Genomic DNA, 12,463 nt, shown 5'->3' with positions numbered 1-12,463 from the left:
TTCTTTCTTTCTTTCTTTCTTTCTTTCTTTCTTTCTTCTTTCTTTTCTTTCTTTCTTTCTTTCTAAATCTTATAGATTCAACTGGTTTTGCTTCTGAAAGCAAACCCCTCCTTTAGGTTTCCTTCTTTGTGTCTTGTTGCTCTACTCTTCTTACCTTACCTTGTATTATTTTCTCTTTCGGCCCCACATTGAGAAATCCATACTCAATTGTCAAGTTCATTTCTTGAAATCTTTTTCTAACTGGCCAGTCCTGGAGGTCCTGGAATCGAGCCCCATGTAGGGCTCCCCACTCAGTGGGGAGTCTGCTTGCTGACTCTTAAAGCCTCCCCAGCACCTACAGAAATATGGTCCAAGTGATGTGGAGAACAAAGACAAAAGAAAAAAAAAAAACTTCCTTACAACTTATAGCCCATTGACAAGTACTTAAGAGAGGCAGAGGGACCTTCCTCAAGGAGCTTTAGCTACCTCGATGTTAATACTTTGCTAGAGGCAAAGGGCAACCTTAGCTTGACATTAGCTGGAGCCCCACGATCCTGTAAGAAATCCCTTTGGAAAATTCCTGTATCTCTACCCCTCCAAAATATATGTTAGCAATCATCCTCCAGGCATATGGCCCACCAATATACATCTGAAGGATATCATGACTAAGGTTTTACTAGACAGTAGTAAATGACCTTTTCCCAACAACAGCTAGCTCCTCAAGGTTCTGGAAATCTACCTCCCAACTTGAAAGTATATAATCAGCCACTTCTTATAACCCCGGTGTACCTTTTTCTCCCTACAGGTCCTATCCCTGTGCTTTAATAAAGCCACCCTTTTTGTACTGAAGACATCTTAAGAATTCTTTCTTGACTGTGTTTGTTCCTGAACCCCAACATTTCACATCATAAACTCCTCAACTTGGCACCCAAGACTCTCTGCAATGTCTTTTCCAATTGTGCCCCGTGCTTCAATCAAACTGACACAATCACTCCTAAAAATGACAGTAATATTGTCTTTATCATATTGTTTTCCTAATGTGGAAGACAAATCCTCACTCTCCTAGCTATATCCCCAGGTCTTTTTCTGCTATCTCTGCTTTTCAATATTGAGACCATTCTTTGGAGCCACAGCAACTTCCATGAAGTCTTTCCTCACTGTCAATTATATATGAAATCTTGTTTCTTCAAATGCCTTTAGCATTTTGTGTGTCTATGTTAGCACCCCTCTTACTCTTTCCTGTGGTCACAGATGTACATAAACTTACCCCAGTCTTCATATCAGACTGTGTAGTCCTTGATATCAGGGCCTTTTTCTTGCTTCTTTTTGCATCTCATATGCATGTAGTAGTCATTCATTCATTTGTTCATTCCATATATTAAGTGTTCTGGAATTGGGGGTATAATCATGATCACAGTGCTCCAAAAATATTTCTGGAATTTAAAAAGGCTTGATGAATTTTGTTTTGCACATGGGAATTGATGTTGCAAAGTCACTCATCCTCTGTGAAACTAGGAAATGAGAGTGCTGAACGGTTTTTCAAGAATGCTTTTTTAAGGTATCAAGTTGTATGATTCTTTGGTCATTAAAATGGTTATATATTCACTCAGTAAAGCTACTGTTTGGGAATATTTCTGATTTGTTTATGCAATTAAACTGAGTTTCTTTTGAAAAATCTGCATTGTAAGATTTTTCTTAAAAAAACTTTATGGTAATTATGTTTTTAGAAGTGACTGCTCAGTTATTAAAATTACATCCTCTAACCCTTACCTCTTTCTTTAAGAATAAGCTGATTTAACAGTGACATCTTACTGTTGGCCCTACCAACTTAGGTATTATTATTTCCTATTATTTATATGTGTGAATCCGTTGCTGAATGAAATATTACCAGGTTTTATTTTTTAACTCTCAGAGATTTGGAAATTGAGGCATAGAGAGGGGAAGTCGGCAAGTTTCAAGGCTAGGACAAGTGTTTGTAAGAGACAGAAACCATTTGAAGACAATGTATGCAAATAACAGGATTTATTATAAGGGTACAGGAGAAACTCACAAATCCCAAGGGCCTGACTTCATCTGTGCTTCCTTCTTTCTCTCTCCCTCTCCAAATGGGATCTTTCTACTTGTACAGTGTCATGGCAGAATGTGCCCACCCTACACTTCCCAAATTGACAGTCACGATTCTAGCCATGTGCAGAGATTCAATAATTGTTTGTAAGTCCAAGTTCCAAATTCCTAGGAGAGCATGTGATTTACCCGGCTGGCTCATGTGTCAAATCATCCTTGATGGAACTGGCTGGCTTACCCAGTACACACACTGCCCCATCAATGAAAGGCAATTACCACTGGAGGGGAGATGGATCTTAGGGTTGGAAAACAGGCTTAGAATTCCTACTTTTTTACAGTTTGGTGGAACTGGTTCTTAGAACCCAAGTTGTAAGTCACTAACTCTAACATATAAAAAGGGCAGTTAAATAACATAAATGAATGAAGCTGACAGATGGGGATGGTGGCACCCAGAAAGAGCACAGGCTCCATCTAAAGGGAGCTGCTACTACTCAACTCTAGCTTATAGATGCTCCTTGGGATTTTGGGCTCAGGGTAAACCTTCTGATTTTCAAATGAACTCAGAATTGGGATTTTATGAAAATCTCTATATAAATTGATGAAAGTGAACCATTTCATTTTACTTTGTGAGAGCTATACTATTTGCTTTAGGCTTTCCTAAAGAAGAAACCCTATTATAGGAGAAAAAAACCACTTAGAAGCTATATGACCATGAACTAAATTTTTTAACCTTTCTGGGCCTTGATATTTTTCTCTCTCTCTTTTTACAGATTTTATTTATTTATTTGTCAGAGAGAGAGAGCACAAGCAGGGGGAGCTGTAGGCAGAGGGAGAAGCAGGCTCCCTGTCAAGCAAGGAGCACGACAGGGGCTCGATCTCAGGACCCTGGGATCATGACCTGAGCCAAGGCAGACGCTTAACTGATGAGCCACCCAGGCATCCCTGGGCCTTAATTTTCTCTTATGCCAATACCAGTGTCTCATTTTTGTCATGGAAATCAGGTGAGATATGATTTTATAAAGCTTTTAACATGTATTAGGTGTTCAGTGTATGTTAGGCTTCATATCTGCTAGTTAGAATTAAGTCCAAAATAATACAGTGTGTTCAAAATAGTATGTCATTAAAAACAGAGCAAAGAAAGTTAGACTGAATTTCCAAACATCAATAGCAATGATCTAAGGTTGATTTCCTTTTTTTTTTTTTAAGATTTTATTTATTTATTTGACAGAGAGACACACAGCAAGAGAGTGAACACAAGCAGGGGGAGTGGGAGAGGGAGAAGCAGGCTTCCCGCTGAGCAGAGAACCCGATGTGGGGCTCGATCCCAAGACCCTGGGATCATGACCTGAGCCAAAGGCAGACGCTTAACGACTGAGCTACCCAGGCTCCCCTAAGGTTGGTTTCTTGTATAGGTTATAAAACCACAGTGTCACTGTTAATGGCTATGTCTTATTTAACATTTTCTTCGAGTTGTAAAGCATCAAATAAGGAAAATAACTCTTGGTCATAAGAAAATAAATATCAAGCATTAAGCAATTTTTATATGAATGTAATTACAATCCCCAGCAATCTGTAATAAATACCTGGCAAGGTTGCTAAGATCTTTAAAACAATACAATGTATCACAGAAGATTCTTTCATTTCAGGCTCTGTGGTGTTTGAATGAGTCACTGAAGAAAGAGAACAAAGAGTTTGGGTTAAAGATCAGTTCAAGCAAATAATATCTCTTTATTACTCTCTCCTGAGTGAAATCTGGGCTGAAGTCATCTTAATAAGTGATGTGCATTTTTGCCCTTGCTTCAGCTTTTGCACAGCAAAGAAACAGTCAACAAAACCAAAAGACAACCAACAGAATGGGAGAAGATATTTGCAAATGACATATCAGATAAAGGGCTAGTATCCAAAATCTATAAAGAACTTATTAAACTCAACACCCAAAGAACAAATGATCCAACCAAGAAATGGGCAGAAGACATGAACAGACACTTTTCCAAAGAAGACATCCAAATGGCCAACAGACACATGAAAAAGTGCTCAACATCGCTCGGCATCAGGGAAATCCAAATCAAAACCTCAGTGAGATACCACCTCACACCAGTCAGAATGGCTAAAATTAACAAGTCAGGAAACGACAGATGTTGGCGGGGATGTGGAGAAAGGGGAACTCTCCCACACTGCTGGTGGGAATGCAAGCTGGTGCAGCCACTCTGGAAAACAGTATGGAGGTTCCTCAAAAAGTTGAAAATAGAGCTACCATACGACCCAGCAATTGTACTTCCGGTATTTACCCCAAAGATACAAATGTAGGGATCCAAAGGAGTACATGTACCCCAATGTTTATAGCAGCAATGTCCACAATTGCCAAACTATGGATAGAGCCAAGATGTCCATCGACAGATGAATGGATAAAGAAGATGTGGTATATATATACAATGGAATATTATGCAGCCATCAAAAGGAATGAAATCTTGCCATTTGCAATGACATGGATGGAACTGGAGGGTATTATGCTGAGCGAAATAAGTCAATCAGAGAAAGACATGTACCATATGACCTCATCATATGACCTCACTGATACGAGGAATTTTTAATCTCAGGAAACAAACTGAGGGTTGCTGGAATGTTGGGGGGTGGGTGGGATGGGGTGGCTGGGTGATAGACATTGGGGAGGGTATGGGCTATGGTGAGCACTGTGAATTGTGTAAGACTGTTGAATCACAGACCTATACCTCTGAAACAAATAATATATGTTAAAAAAAAAAAAAGAAGATAGTAGGAAGGGAAAAATGAAGGGGGGGAATCGGAGGGGGAGATGAACCATGAGAGACTATGGACACTGAGAAACAAACTGAGGGTTTTAGAGGGGAGGGGGTGGGGGGATGGTTTAGCCTGGTGATGGGTATTAAAGAGGGCACGTACTGCATGGAGCACTGGGTGTTAGACACAAACAATGAATCATGGAACACTACATCAAAAACTAATGATGTAATGTATGGTGATTAACATAACAATAAAAAATAAGTGATGTGCACTTTCTAATGAAAGAAAGAGGGAACACTGTGGTTCAAAAGAGCTGTTGATAATGATAAAGATGCATATTGGAATAAAAGTGCAGGAAAGCACAAAGCAACCGGCTTTTTAATGTACTATTTATAATGGGATTTTCACCCTGGTTTGAAGAAGGGCCTTAGCAACAGAATCTTGAACCTCATTGTCATGATCTCTAAGGTCTTCATGTGGGTAGGATGGTTAAATGGCTAATGAGGATATTTGCAAGCCACTTTGAAAATAGAGTATTCTCTCTCTTTCCTTGTTTCTCTGTCTTTTCTAGTGATGCTAATTAACACTTACTTTCTCCTCTGACGTTTAAATAGCATGTACAGAAAAGCCTCCCTAATACTGAGTCTATGATGGGGTGCAACCTTCTTTGTCTTTTAAGTATCTTTGTAGTCACAAGAGAGACAACTCTAGCGTTTCTATATTAGAGGAATTTAGGACTAGAATCTGCATCTGATTGGAAAGCAGTGTGAAGGGGACTATGAAGCTGAGCTTACAGAGCAGGGGGTTTTGTGCTTGTGTGCATGTGTGTATGTGTGTGTGTGTAATAAATTTGAGAAACCATTCATATCAAATAATTTGGAGGGTGCAGCTGGAGCTAAGCAAGATTATGGAAGAGTTAAAATCCCTTCATCCTCATCCTAAACTACCCTTTGGAGATGCCTGTAAACCTTAGTCACATGGTTGAAATGCAAAATAGATTAACCTTTTGCTAAGTACTAACAAAGGCTTCAGATGACAGCTTCAGGGACGCTTGGGTGGCTCAGTCGGTTAAGCATCTGCCTTCGGCTCAGGTCATGATTCCAGGGTCCTGGGATCGAGTCCCACATTGGGCTCCCTGCTCGGCAGGCAGCCTGCTTCTCCCTTTCCCTCTGCCTGCTGCTCCCCCCTGCTAGTGTTCTCTATCTCTCTGTGTGTCAAAAAAAAAAAAAGATGACAGCTTCAATGTATGTTTTTTAGGGGTAGGCTAGATTAGTGTGGTGACCTTTATTTAGGGATTGCCAATAAAGGAGTTAACTCATATATTTTAGATGTTAATGATGGGAACAGTAGTACAATAAATCCCAGAAAAGGGATTGTTCAAAAGTCATTAAAATAATTATATTGGATCATATATATTTATAATATTTTAATAAAGCTTCTGGTGAGATGGACAGACACCATACAATATTCTTATTTCTTAACCAGAAAACAGACTTTATTTGCTGTGACAAGTTGCCCAGATAAAAGTTTGCATTTCTACCTCCCTTTCAGCTAGATGTGGCCATGTGATTAAGTTCTAGCCAATGAGCTGGAAAAGCTGTTGGGTGAGTCTTCTGAAAGGCTCCTTAAACCAGGCTAGAGAATGGCTGAGGACCCTCCTGTTTCCTGATAGGATGAAGATACGATGGCTGGAGTTCCAGCTGCTGTCCTGGACTTCACACAGCCTTGATAATAAAAGTCACCGGATAGTGGAAAAGAGAGATGAAAGGAACCTTTGTCCATGTTGACTGTGACATGACATACCTGCCTCCAGACTTTCTTTGCATTCAAGAAAAATAACTTCCATCCTATTTAAGCCACTATTATTTCCAGTCTCTGCTACTAACAGCCAAATATATTTCATAAGAGAGACATTTCACTCACCAAAACCATTATGTATAAATACTTCATATTACACAGCTCTTTAGTTTATAGAGAGAGAGCTTGGATAGCAGGCTTGTAAATTGAGAGATGTTGTGTCCTCCAAATTCATTTGTTTCTTGAATTTTGGATAGCAATTATGGAGAATTTGGACACAGGTAGGTTTAAAGGTGAAATGGCAGCTAGTTGATATTGTACATTCCCTGTGTGTAACAAGATAGACAGTGGCAAGTTCACATTTTAACACCAATAATGTGCACCCTGGATTTATTACTGTAAGTGGAAAGTGAAGATACACCAATGAAAGAAATGGCAAATTCTTGCTTTTGTGCTACTCAATTATTAGGTTGGCAAAGGTTTCACGAGTTACTCAGATCCTTCCATGTACTTTTCATTCCTACCTCCCAGTCTATCACTCACCCTTGCCCTTGGCACTTCTGATCAATCTTATTAAACCAGTTGACTTTGATCCTATGACTACACTGGGGTCTCTCATTAAGAAAAAGTTGAGTCTGTCACTACGGATCCCAGATCCAATTCCATTTGGCTTCACTCTAGAATTCCTCTGCTTGGACCTGACTCACAGACTCAGAGGGTCCATCCCAGTTGCCCTGATAGTAATACCCTTACCAGCCTTCCGATGATGGCAGGGACTGTTTCATTCAGGTTTTCTGAACTGGTTTCCCTTCTTAACATTCATATCCTGATCCTTTTCTCTCTCTCTCTTTTTTCTTTTCTCTGAAATAGCATCACAGCTTATGTCTTCACACTCTAGCCCTGTGGTGTGGCCAGCTCATGTGGGTCTCATCGTCCCATTTCCCTTGTCAGGGTTAATTTCACTTCTGATCAAAGAAGCTCATTCCAAGGCCCTTACTCATTGGCTATTGTTTCTTCCTGAACCATTATTTCATGGAAGGATAGCACAAGCCCAGTTAAATCACAGCTCACTTTCCCTGGCTGTAGACTTGGTAAACTTCCGTCGACTTTAACTTTGATTCTGTTTGTTTTTAAAGATTGTCTTTCCTCCCTCCCTCTCTCTTTCCCTTCCTTTCTTTCTTCCTCCCTTCCCTTCCTTCCTCCCACCACCATGGTCAGTGCCCTGATATTTTCCTTGTAACTATGGCTCATTAACAGTAAAGTGGAGCAGAGGGGAGAGATCCCCAGTGGATTCTCAGGTATATTCTTTTTGTTGCAGCACATCTCAGATGTTTATAATGGAGCTGGAGTGAGTGTTGGAAAGGATACAGATCTTTCTGTTCTACAGCTCAAGTCTGGAGTCAAAATACATTTGAGGTAATGGGTAATGAGAAAAATACAGCTCAAAGTAAAGGCAAATTACACTTTTAAGAATTTAAAGTCTGCCTGTGTGTATGGGTGGCTGTATTTCCCAGAGGGAAAAGCTCCAGGTTTTAATCTCCCTCTCATGACTGCCTCCCTGTGTGATGCTGAATGCAAGACGGTAAAAGGGGAAAGAAAAATGGTAGCAGGGGGGGTCATCTCGGAGTAACCCTATTAGCCCACTACTTCCTTATCTCCACTGGGTTGTCTCTTTCTATTCTCCTCACTGCCGTCCTTCTAACATTAGAGTCGTTCTGTGATTTTTCTCTGGTGTCTCCGGATGGTGTGTCGCTCCAGCCTGCTGGTGTTTGGACCCTTGGCTCTGGGCGGCACCTTTTCTGCCTCCTACCACAGCTCACTTGTCTTGAGCATGGACTCATCAAATATTTATCGAGTCCCTCAGCTCCCGGGCTTGGTGTGAATGACAGACCAAGGCCGTTTGGCTGCATTATCACCTTGCGCTTTGGGCTCAAAACAGTTCTGGGTTTGAATCTTGCCCTGTCACTTGCTGGATATCATCCTGGAAACATTTACTTCACCCTTCTGGAAATCTCAGTTTCCTCATCTGTGAAATGGGGACAATAATAATGCAGGAGTTTGGGGGTTTTAACGATAATGATATACAGTGGCTAGCTCCTAGAAGATGTTAAATTAGTAGTGACTATCATATTATTGGTCACCCTTTCCATAGATCATTTATGGTCACCTTTAATGCTTCAACTTTGTGAATTGCCAGTGCCTTACTGAGGAATCATTTTAAGTCTAACGACTGGGGGTGTGGGACGTTTAGGGAGTCAGGGAAGTCCTTGTCGTTTCTGACACTAGAATACCCAAGTATTGGCTGTCTGAGAAAGACAAGCAGAGCGAGTTGCTGAAGACACAAGAGAGGTGTTCTGAGGATACACAGAGGTACGTTTTCAAATCAGGCAGCCTGGTTATAAAACGCCAGGGAATAGCAACAGCAGACCATGAAGCAAAAAGTAGGTCACTTGTTTGGAGTCAAGGTGTCAGGTAGCATACTAGGTGAAGAGCCCAGAGCCATAACAGTAACAGGCTGTGAAAATGGCAGCAGCAGCCGTAAAGCAAAGGGCTGCCTTCCCGCACACGCCGGCCGGCTAGCACTGCTGGTCGGGCACCTATCTGTCTGCCACCCTGGCACACAGGCAGAACGACACCGTCAGCCTTCGGCGGCAGCATCTTGAACATAGAAGACAATGATAAATCAAGAGACGAGTAACCGGTTATGTCCAAGGGCAGGAGGGCCACTCAAGAGAAAGTGGGAATACAGCTGTCCATTGATTTTGTCTGTCACCGGAATGTGTGCTGTGCTTTTCAAATGTTTATAGCTCTGGATTTTAATGTGTCAAATTTCAGCAAGCCTACATGAAACATCTGCTTGTTTGCAGAGTCTTGTGCATGGAAGAGACATTCTGCTATTATAGGATGTTTGGGTGTCATAAGAATTTTTTGAAATACTGATTTTGTGTGCAAGTCATAAAGGATTGTGAGCTCAAAGGCTGGGGCTCCCACTTCACATGCATTTGAGCAGTTGTCTGGGCTGGTCAGCTTGGGAGGAAGGAGAGGTAGACAGAACGCTGTCGGCCTGGGAGGGACAGGAGCCCATGGTGTTGGCTCTGCTCCATTATGCTCCATGTCACCCCCTCCTCTCCACTCCACACTTCCTTCCCCTTATTGATACTCACCTCCTGCCCACTATCCTTACCAGCCTAAAACTCGGGAGAGATGGTTGAGATAAAAAAGCAGCAGAGAGCAGGGGTTTTGATAAACCCTGGATTTGGAAATAGGTGCAAAGAAAGAAAAGACTTAGCCATCAGATGCCAGTGTTTCACTTCAGTATCTGATTTAAGCAGAATCTACCAAATTTCTTAGGCCTCTGAAATTAACTGCACTATGATTATCACCTTTTAAAAAATAACTTCTCCATCATGGACTAAATATTCTTTAAAGTGCTATATTAATATTATCAAAGTTACTGAAAATAAACTACCTGAGACCCAAACTATGATGTGATGCTAGCATTATTTCCTCCAACATCTGATACAGATTAGTTTTATGCAAAATGGTATAATTAAATTTTATATAAATTAAATTAAATATATATATAATATATATTTATATACATAATATATATATTAATATATATATAATATATATACATATAAATTAAAATTTTATGCAAAATGGTATAATTAAAATTTCCATGATGAGCTTAGAACAAATCAAAGTTATTTGGAAAGCAGGAGCTATGAAAGAACACAGAAATATCCTAGCTGCCCTAGCGCTTTCAGCCGTCAAGGAACATACTGGATTCTGCAGCATTTGAGTAGATAAACGGCCTTTCAAAAGCCCACATTCAAATGAAGATAAATACTGGTTCTAATGTGCTCCTTTTTAATAAGAATAAATGATGGGTTTGAAGAAAAATTCATATGGTTTTCAACTGTAAGGAAAAACAATTTGGTCAGAAAATGTGCCTTTTCATCTACTCTTAGAAAAGTAATCTTCCCGGATCTCCATCAAAGGTATTGACCTCATCTGAAAAGATAACAAATGGGTTAGGGAATATATTCCTGTTAGTAAGAGTTATGTGTTTAAGATGTAATGACTGAATACAAAAACTCCCCTTGGGAGAAGAATGAGGGTGTCAGGAAATACTCCCCTTGTATGACTGCGAAGAATGCGTACATTTATTTATTTCCATTTGGTGTCTTGACTTGACAAAAGAAAAATTTGAATTTATGGCTTTAAATGGCTGGAATACTGGAATGAGCTTAGGATTTTTATAAATTTAGACAACATCTAAGAAGTGCTTCTACTACTACTGAAAGCAGGGAAAACTATTTAAATATTTTAGAGTCTACTGACAAGGAACTACATCATTTTTTTGACTTTTTTTTAAAAAAGCACCTTTTATTTTTCAGACTATAAATTATGTTAACATGTGAGCACAATTATCATAGAGTATTTCCAAAGGGACACTCTTCTTTGAAGGGACACAATTGTTCACATTGGTTGATTCCACTCGGTGGCAATGCAGAATAAATAAAAATATACTTTTTTTCCCCCTAAGCTCAGGCTCAGACTGTGAATTATTTTTTTTATTCTCCACTAGCATAAAATTTACTTATATCAGCTACATTAATGCAAGCATAAGAACTTTATTCTTCAGAGAGATTAGTTTCATGAACTAAATTTGGAGCCACATAGTTTATCTCATGAGTGATGGTGCTATTTTGAAAAACAGGGATGCAAGGAAACTTTTGTCCACTTTTGACTTATCTTACTTGAAAATGTGTATTTAGTGATAGAATAGGTAGATGCTTGCACTTAGTTAGTAGCCTGAAAATATAGGGATGAAGGTTTCTCTTTTCAAGGATGCTCTCAGATGAGTTTATAGAATCTTAAGTGCACCTTCACAGCGTTACTGGGGAAAAAAAATAGGACGTGGTGTTTTTCTCCCTACATACACTCTAAAACTTGAAGATAAAGCTCTACAAATAGATTCTCACTTCTATCCATGTATGTATGATTGGTCCTAAGTGTTTGAGTGAATCAAATTTCCTGTGGGGGACAGAAAGTACGTAAAAGTAAGTGCTGACATATTTTTTCATTTTATTTCCTGGAAAATAAAATGAACTTTTACATGAATGTTTGTTTTCTAATTTACAAGTGATCTGCACTTCTACCCCCTCACCCACCTGCTCTAGCCTTCTCTTATTTTTTAATTTTGTGCCTCCTCCCTAAATCTTAACATTTTGATATCGCTCTTATGGTCTCAGTTCAGATTTTGATATCTTTTTTAATGGAGTGAGAAATAGAGATTAGAAAAGGTTTGTATGTCTATAACATTTTAAAGGAGCTGCATACCTTCATAACACCTCTTCACCTATTATTTATTTCCATCACTTTCTTTTTCCTTCCTTGTCATTTGTGCTCTCAACTGGAAATAACTCTCAGCATCATATCACTCTAGCGAAGCTGACGAGGTTTCCATAATTCTCTGTGCTGTGCTACATAAATTGAGAACACAGGGTTAACTTCAGAAGCCAAAGACCTGGAATTGTAGAGAGAGAAGCAACATGAGGTCACAGCGTACTGATTGAGTCACTAACTGCATGGGGGGAGGAGAGCTTGTTGAACCCGTTGTTTGATTGTTCACCTGATAATTCACTTTCTATGGAATGATGTAGACATAGTCTGTGCCAAGCTTTTACTTGCTTTCTTGTTCCTTAGTTTTGCTAAAGGAAAAAAATGAGTAGGGGGACTTTGCCTGTCTCTGAGTCTATTTATTGCAGGTTTTTCTGATTTTCAATTCTAAAGCTTGATCGGTGGTAGGCTCCACCGTAAGATGAACTTCCCTATCTTGTTTCTCAGAATAGTA

This window comes from Phoca vitulina, unplaced genomic scaffold (assembly GCF_004348235.1).
Source record: "Phoca vitulina isolate PV1807 unplaced genomic scaffold, GSC_HSeal_1.0 scaffold23, whole genome shotgun sequence".
In the NCBI taxonomy this organism is placed as follows: Eukaryota; Metazoa; Chordata; class Mammalia; order Carnivora; family Phocidae; genus Phoca; species Phoca vitulina.
The sequence above is the reverse complement of the archived record's forward strand: the minus strand, read 5'-3'. Positions refer to the sequence as shown.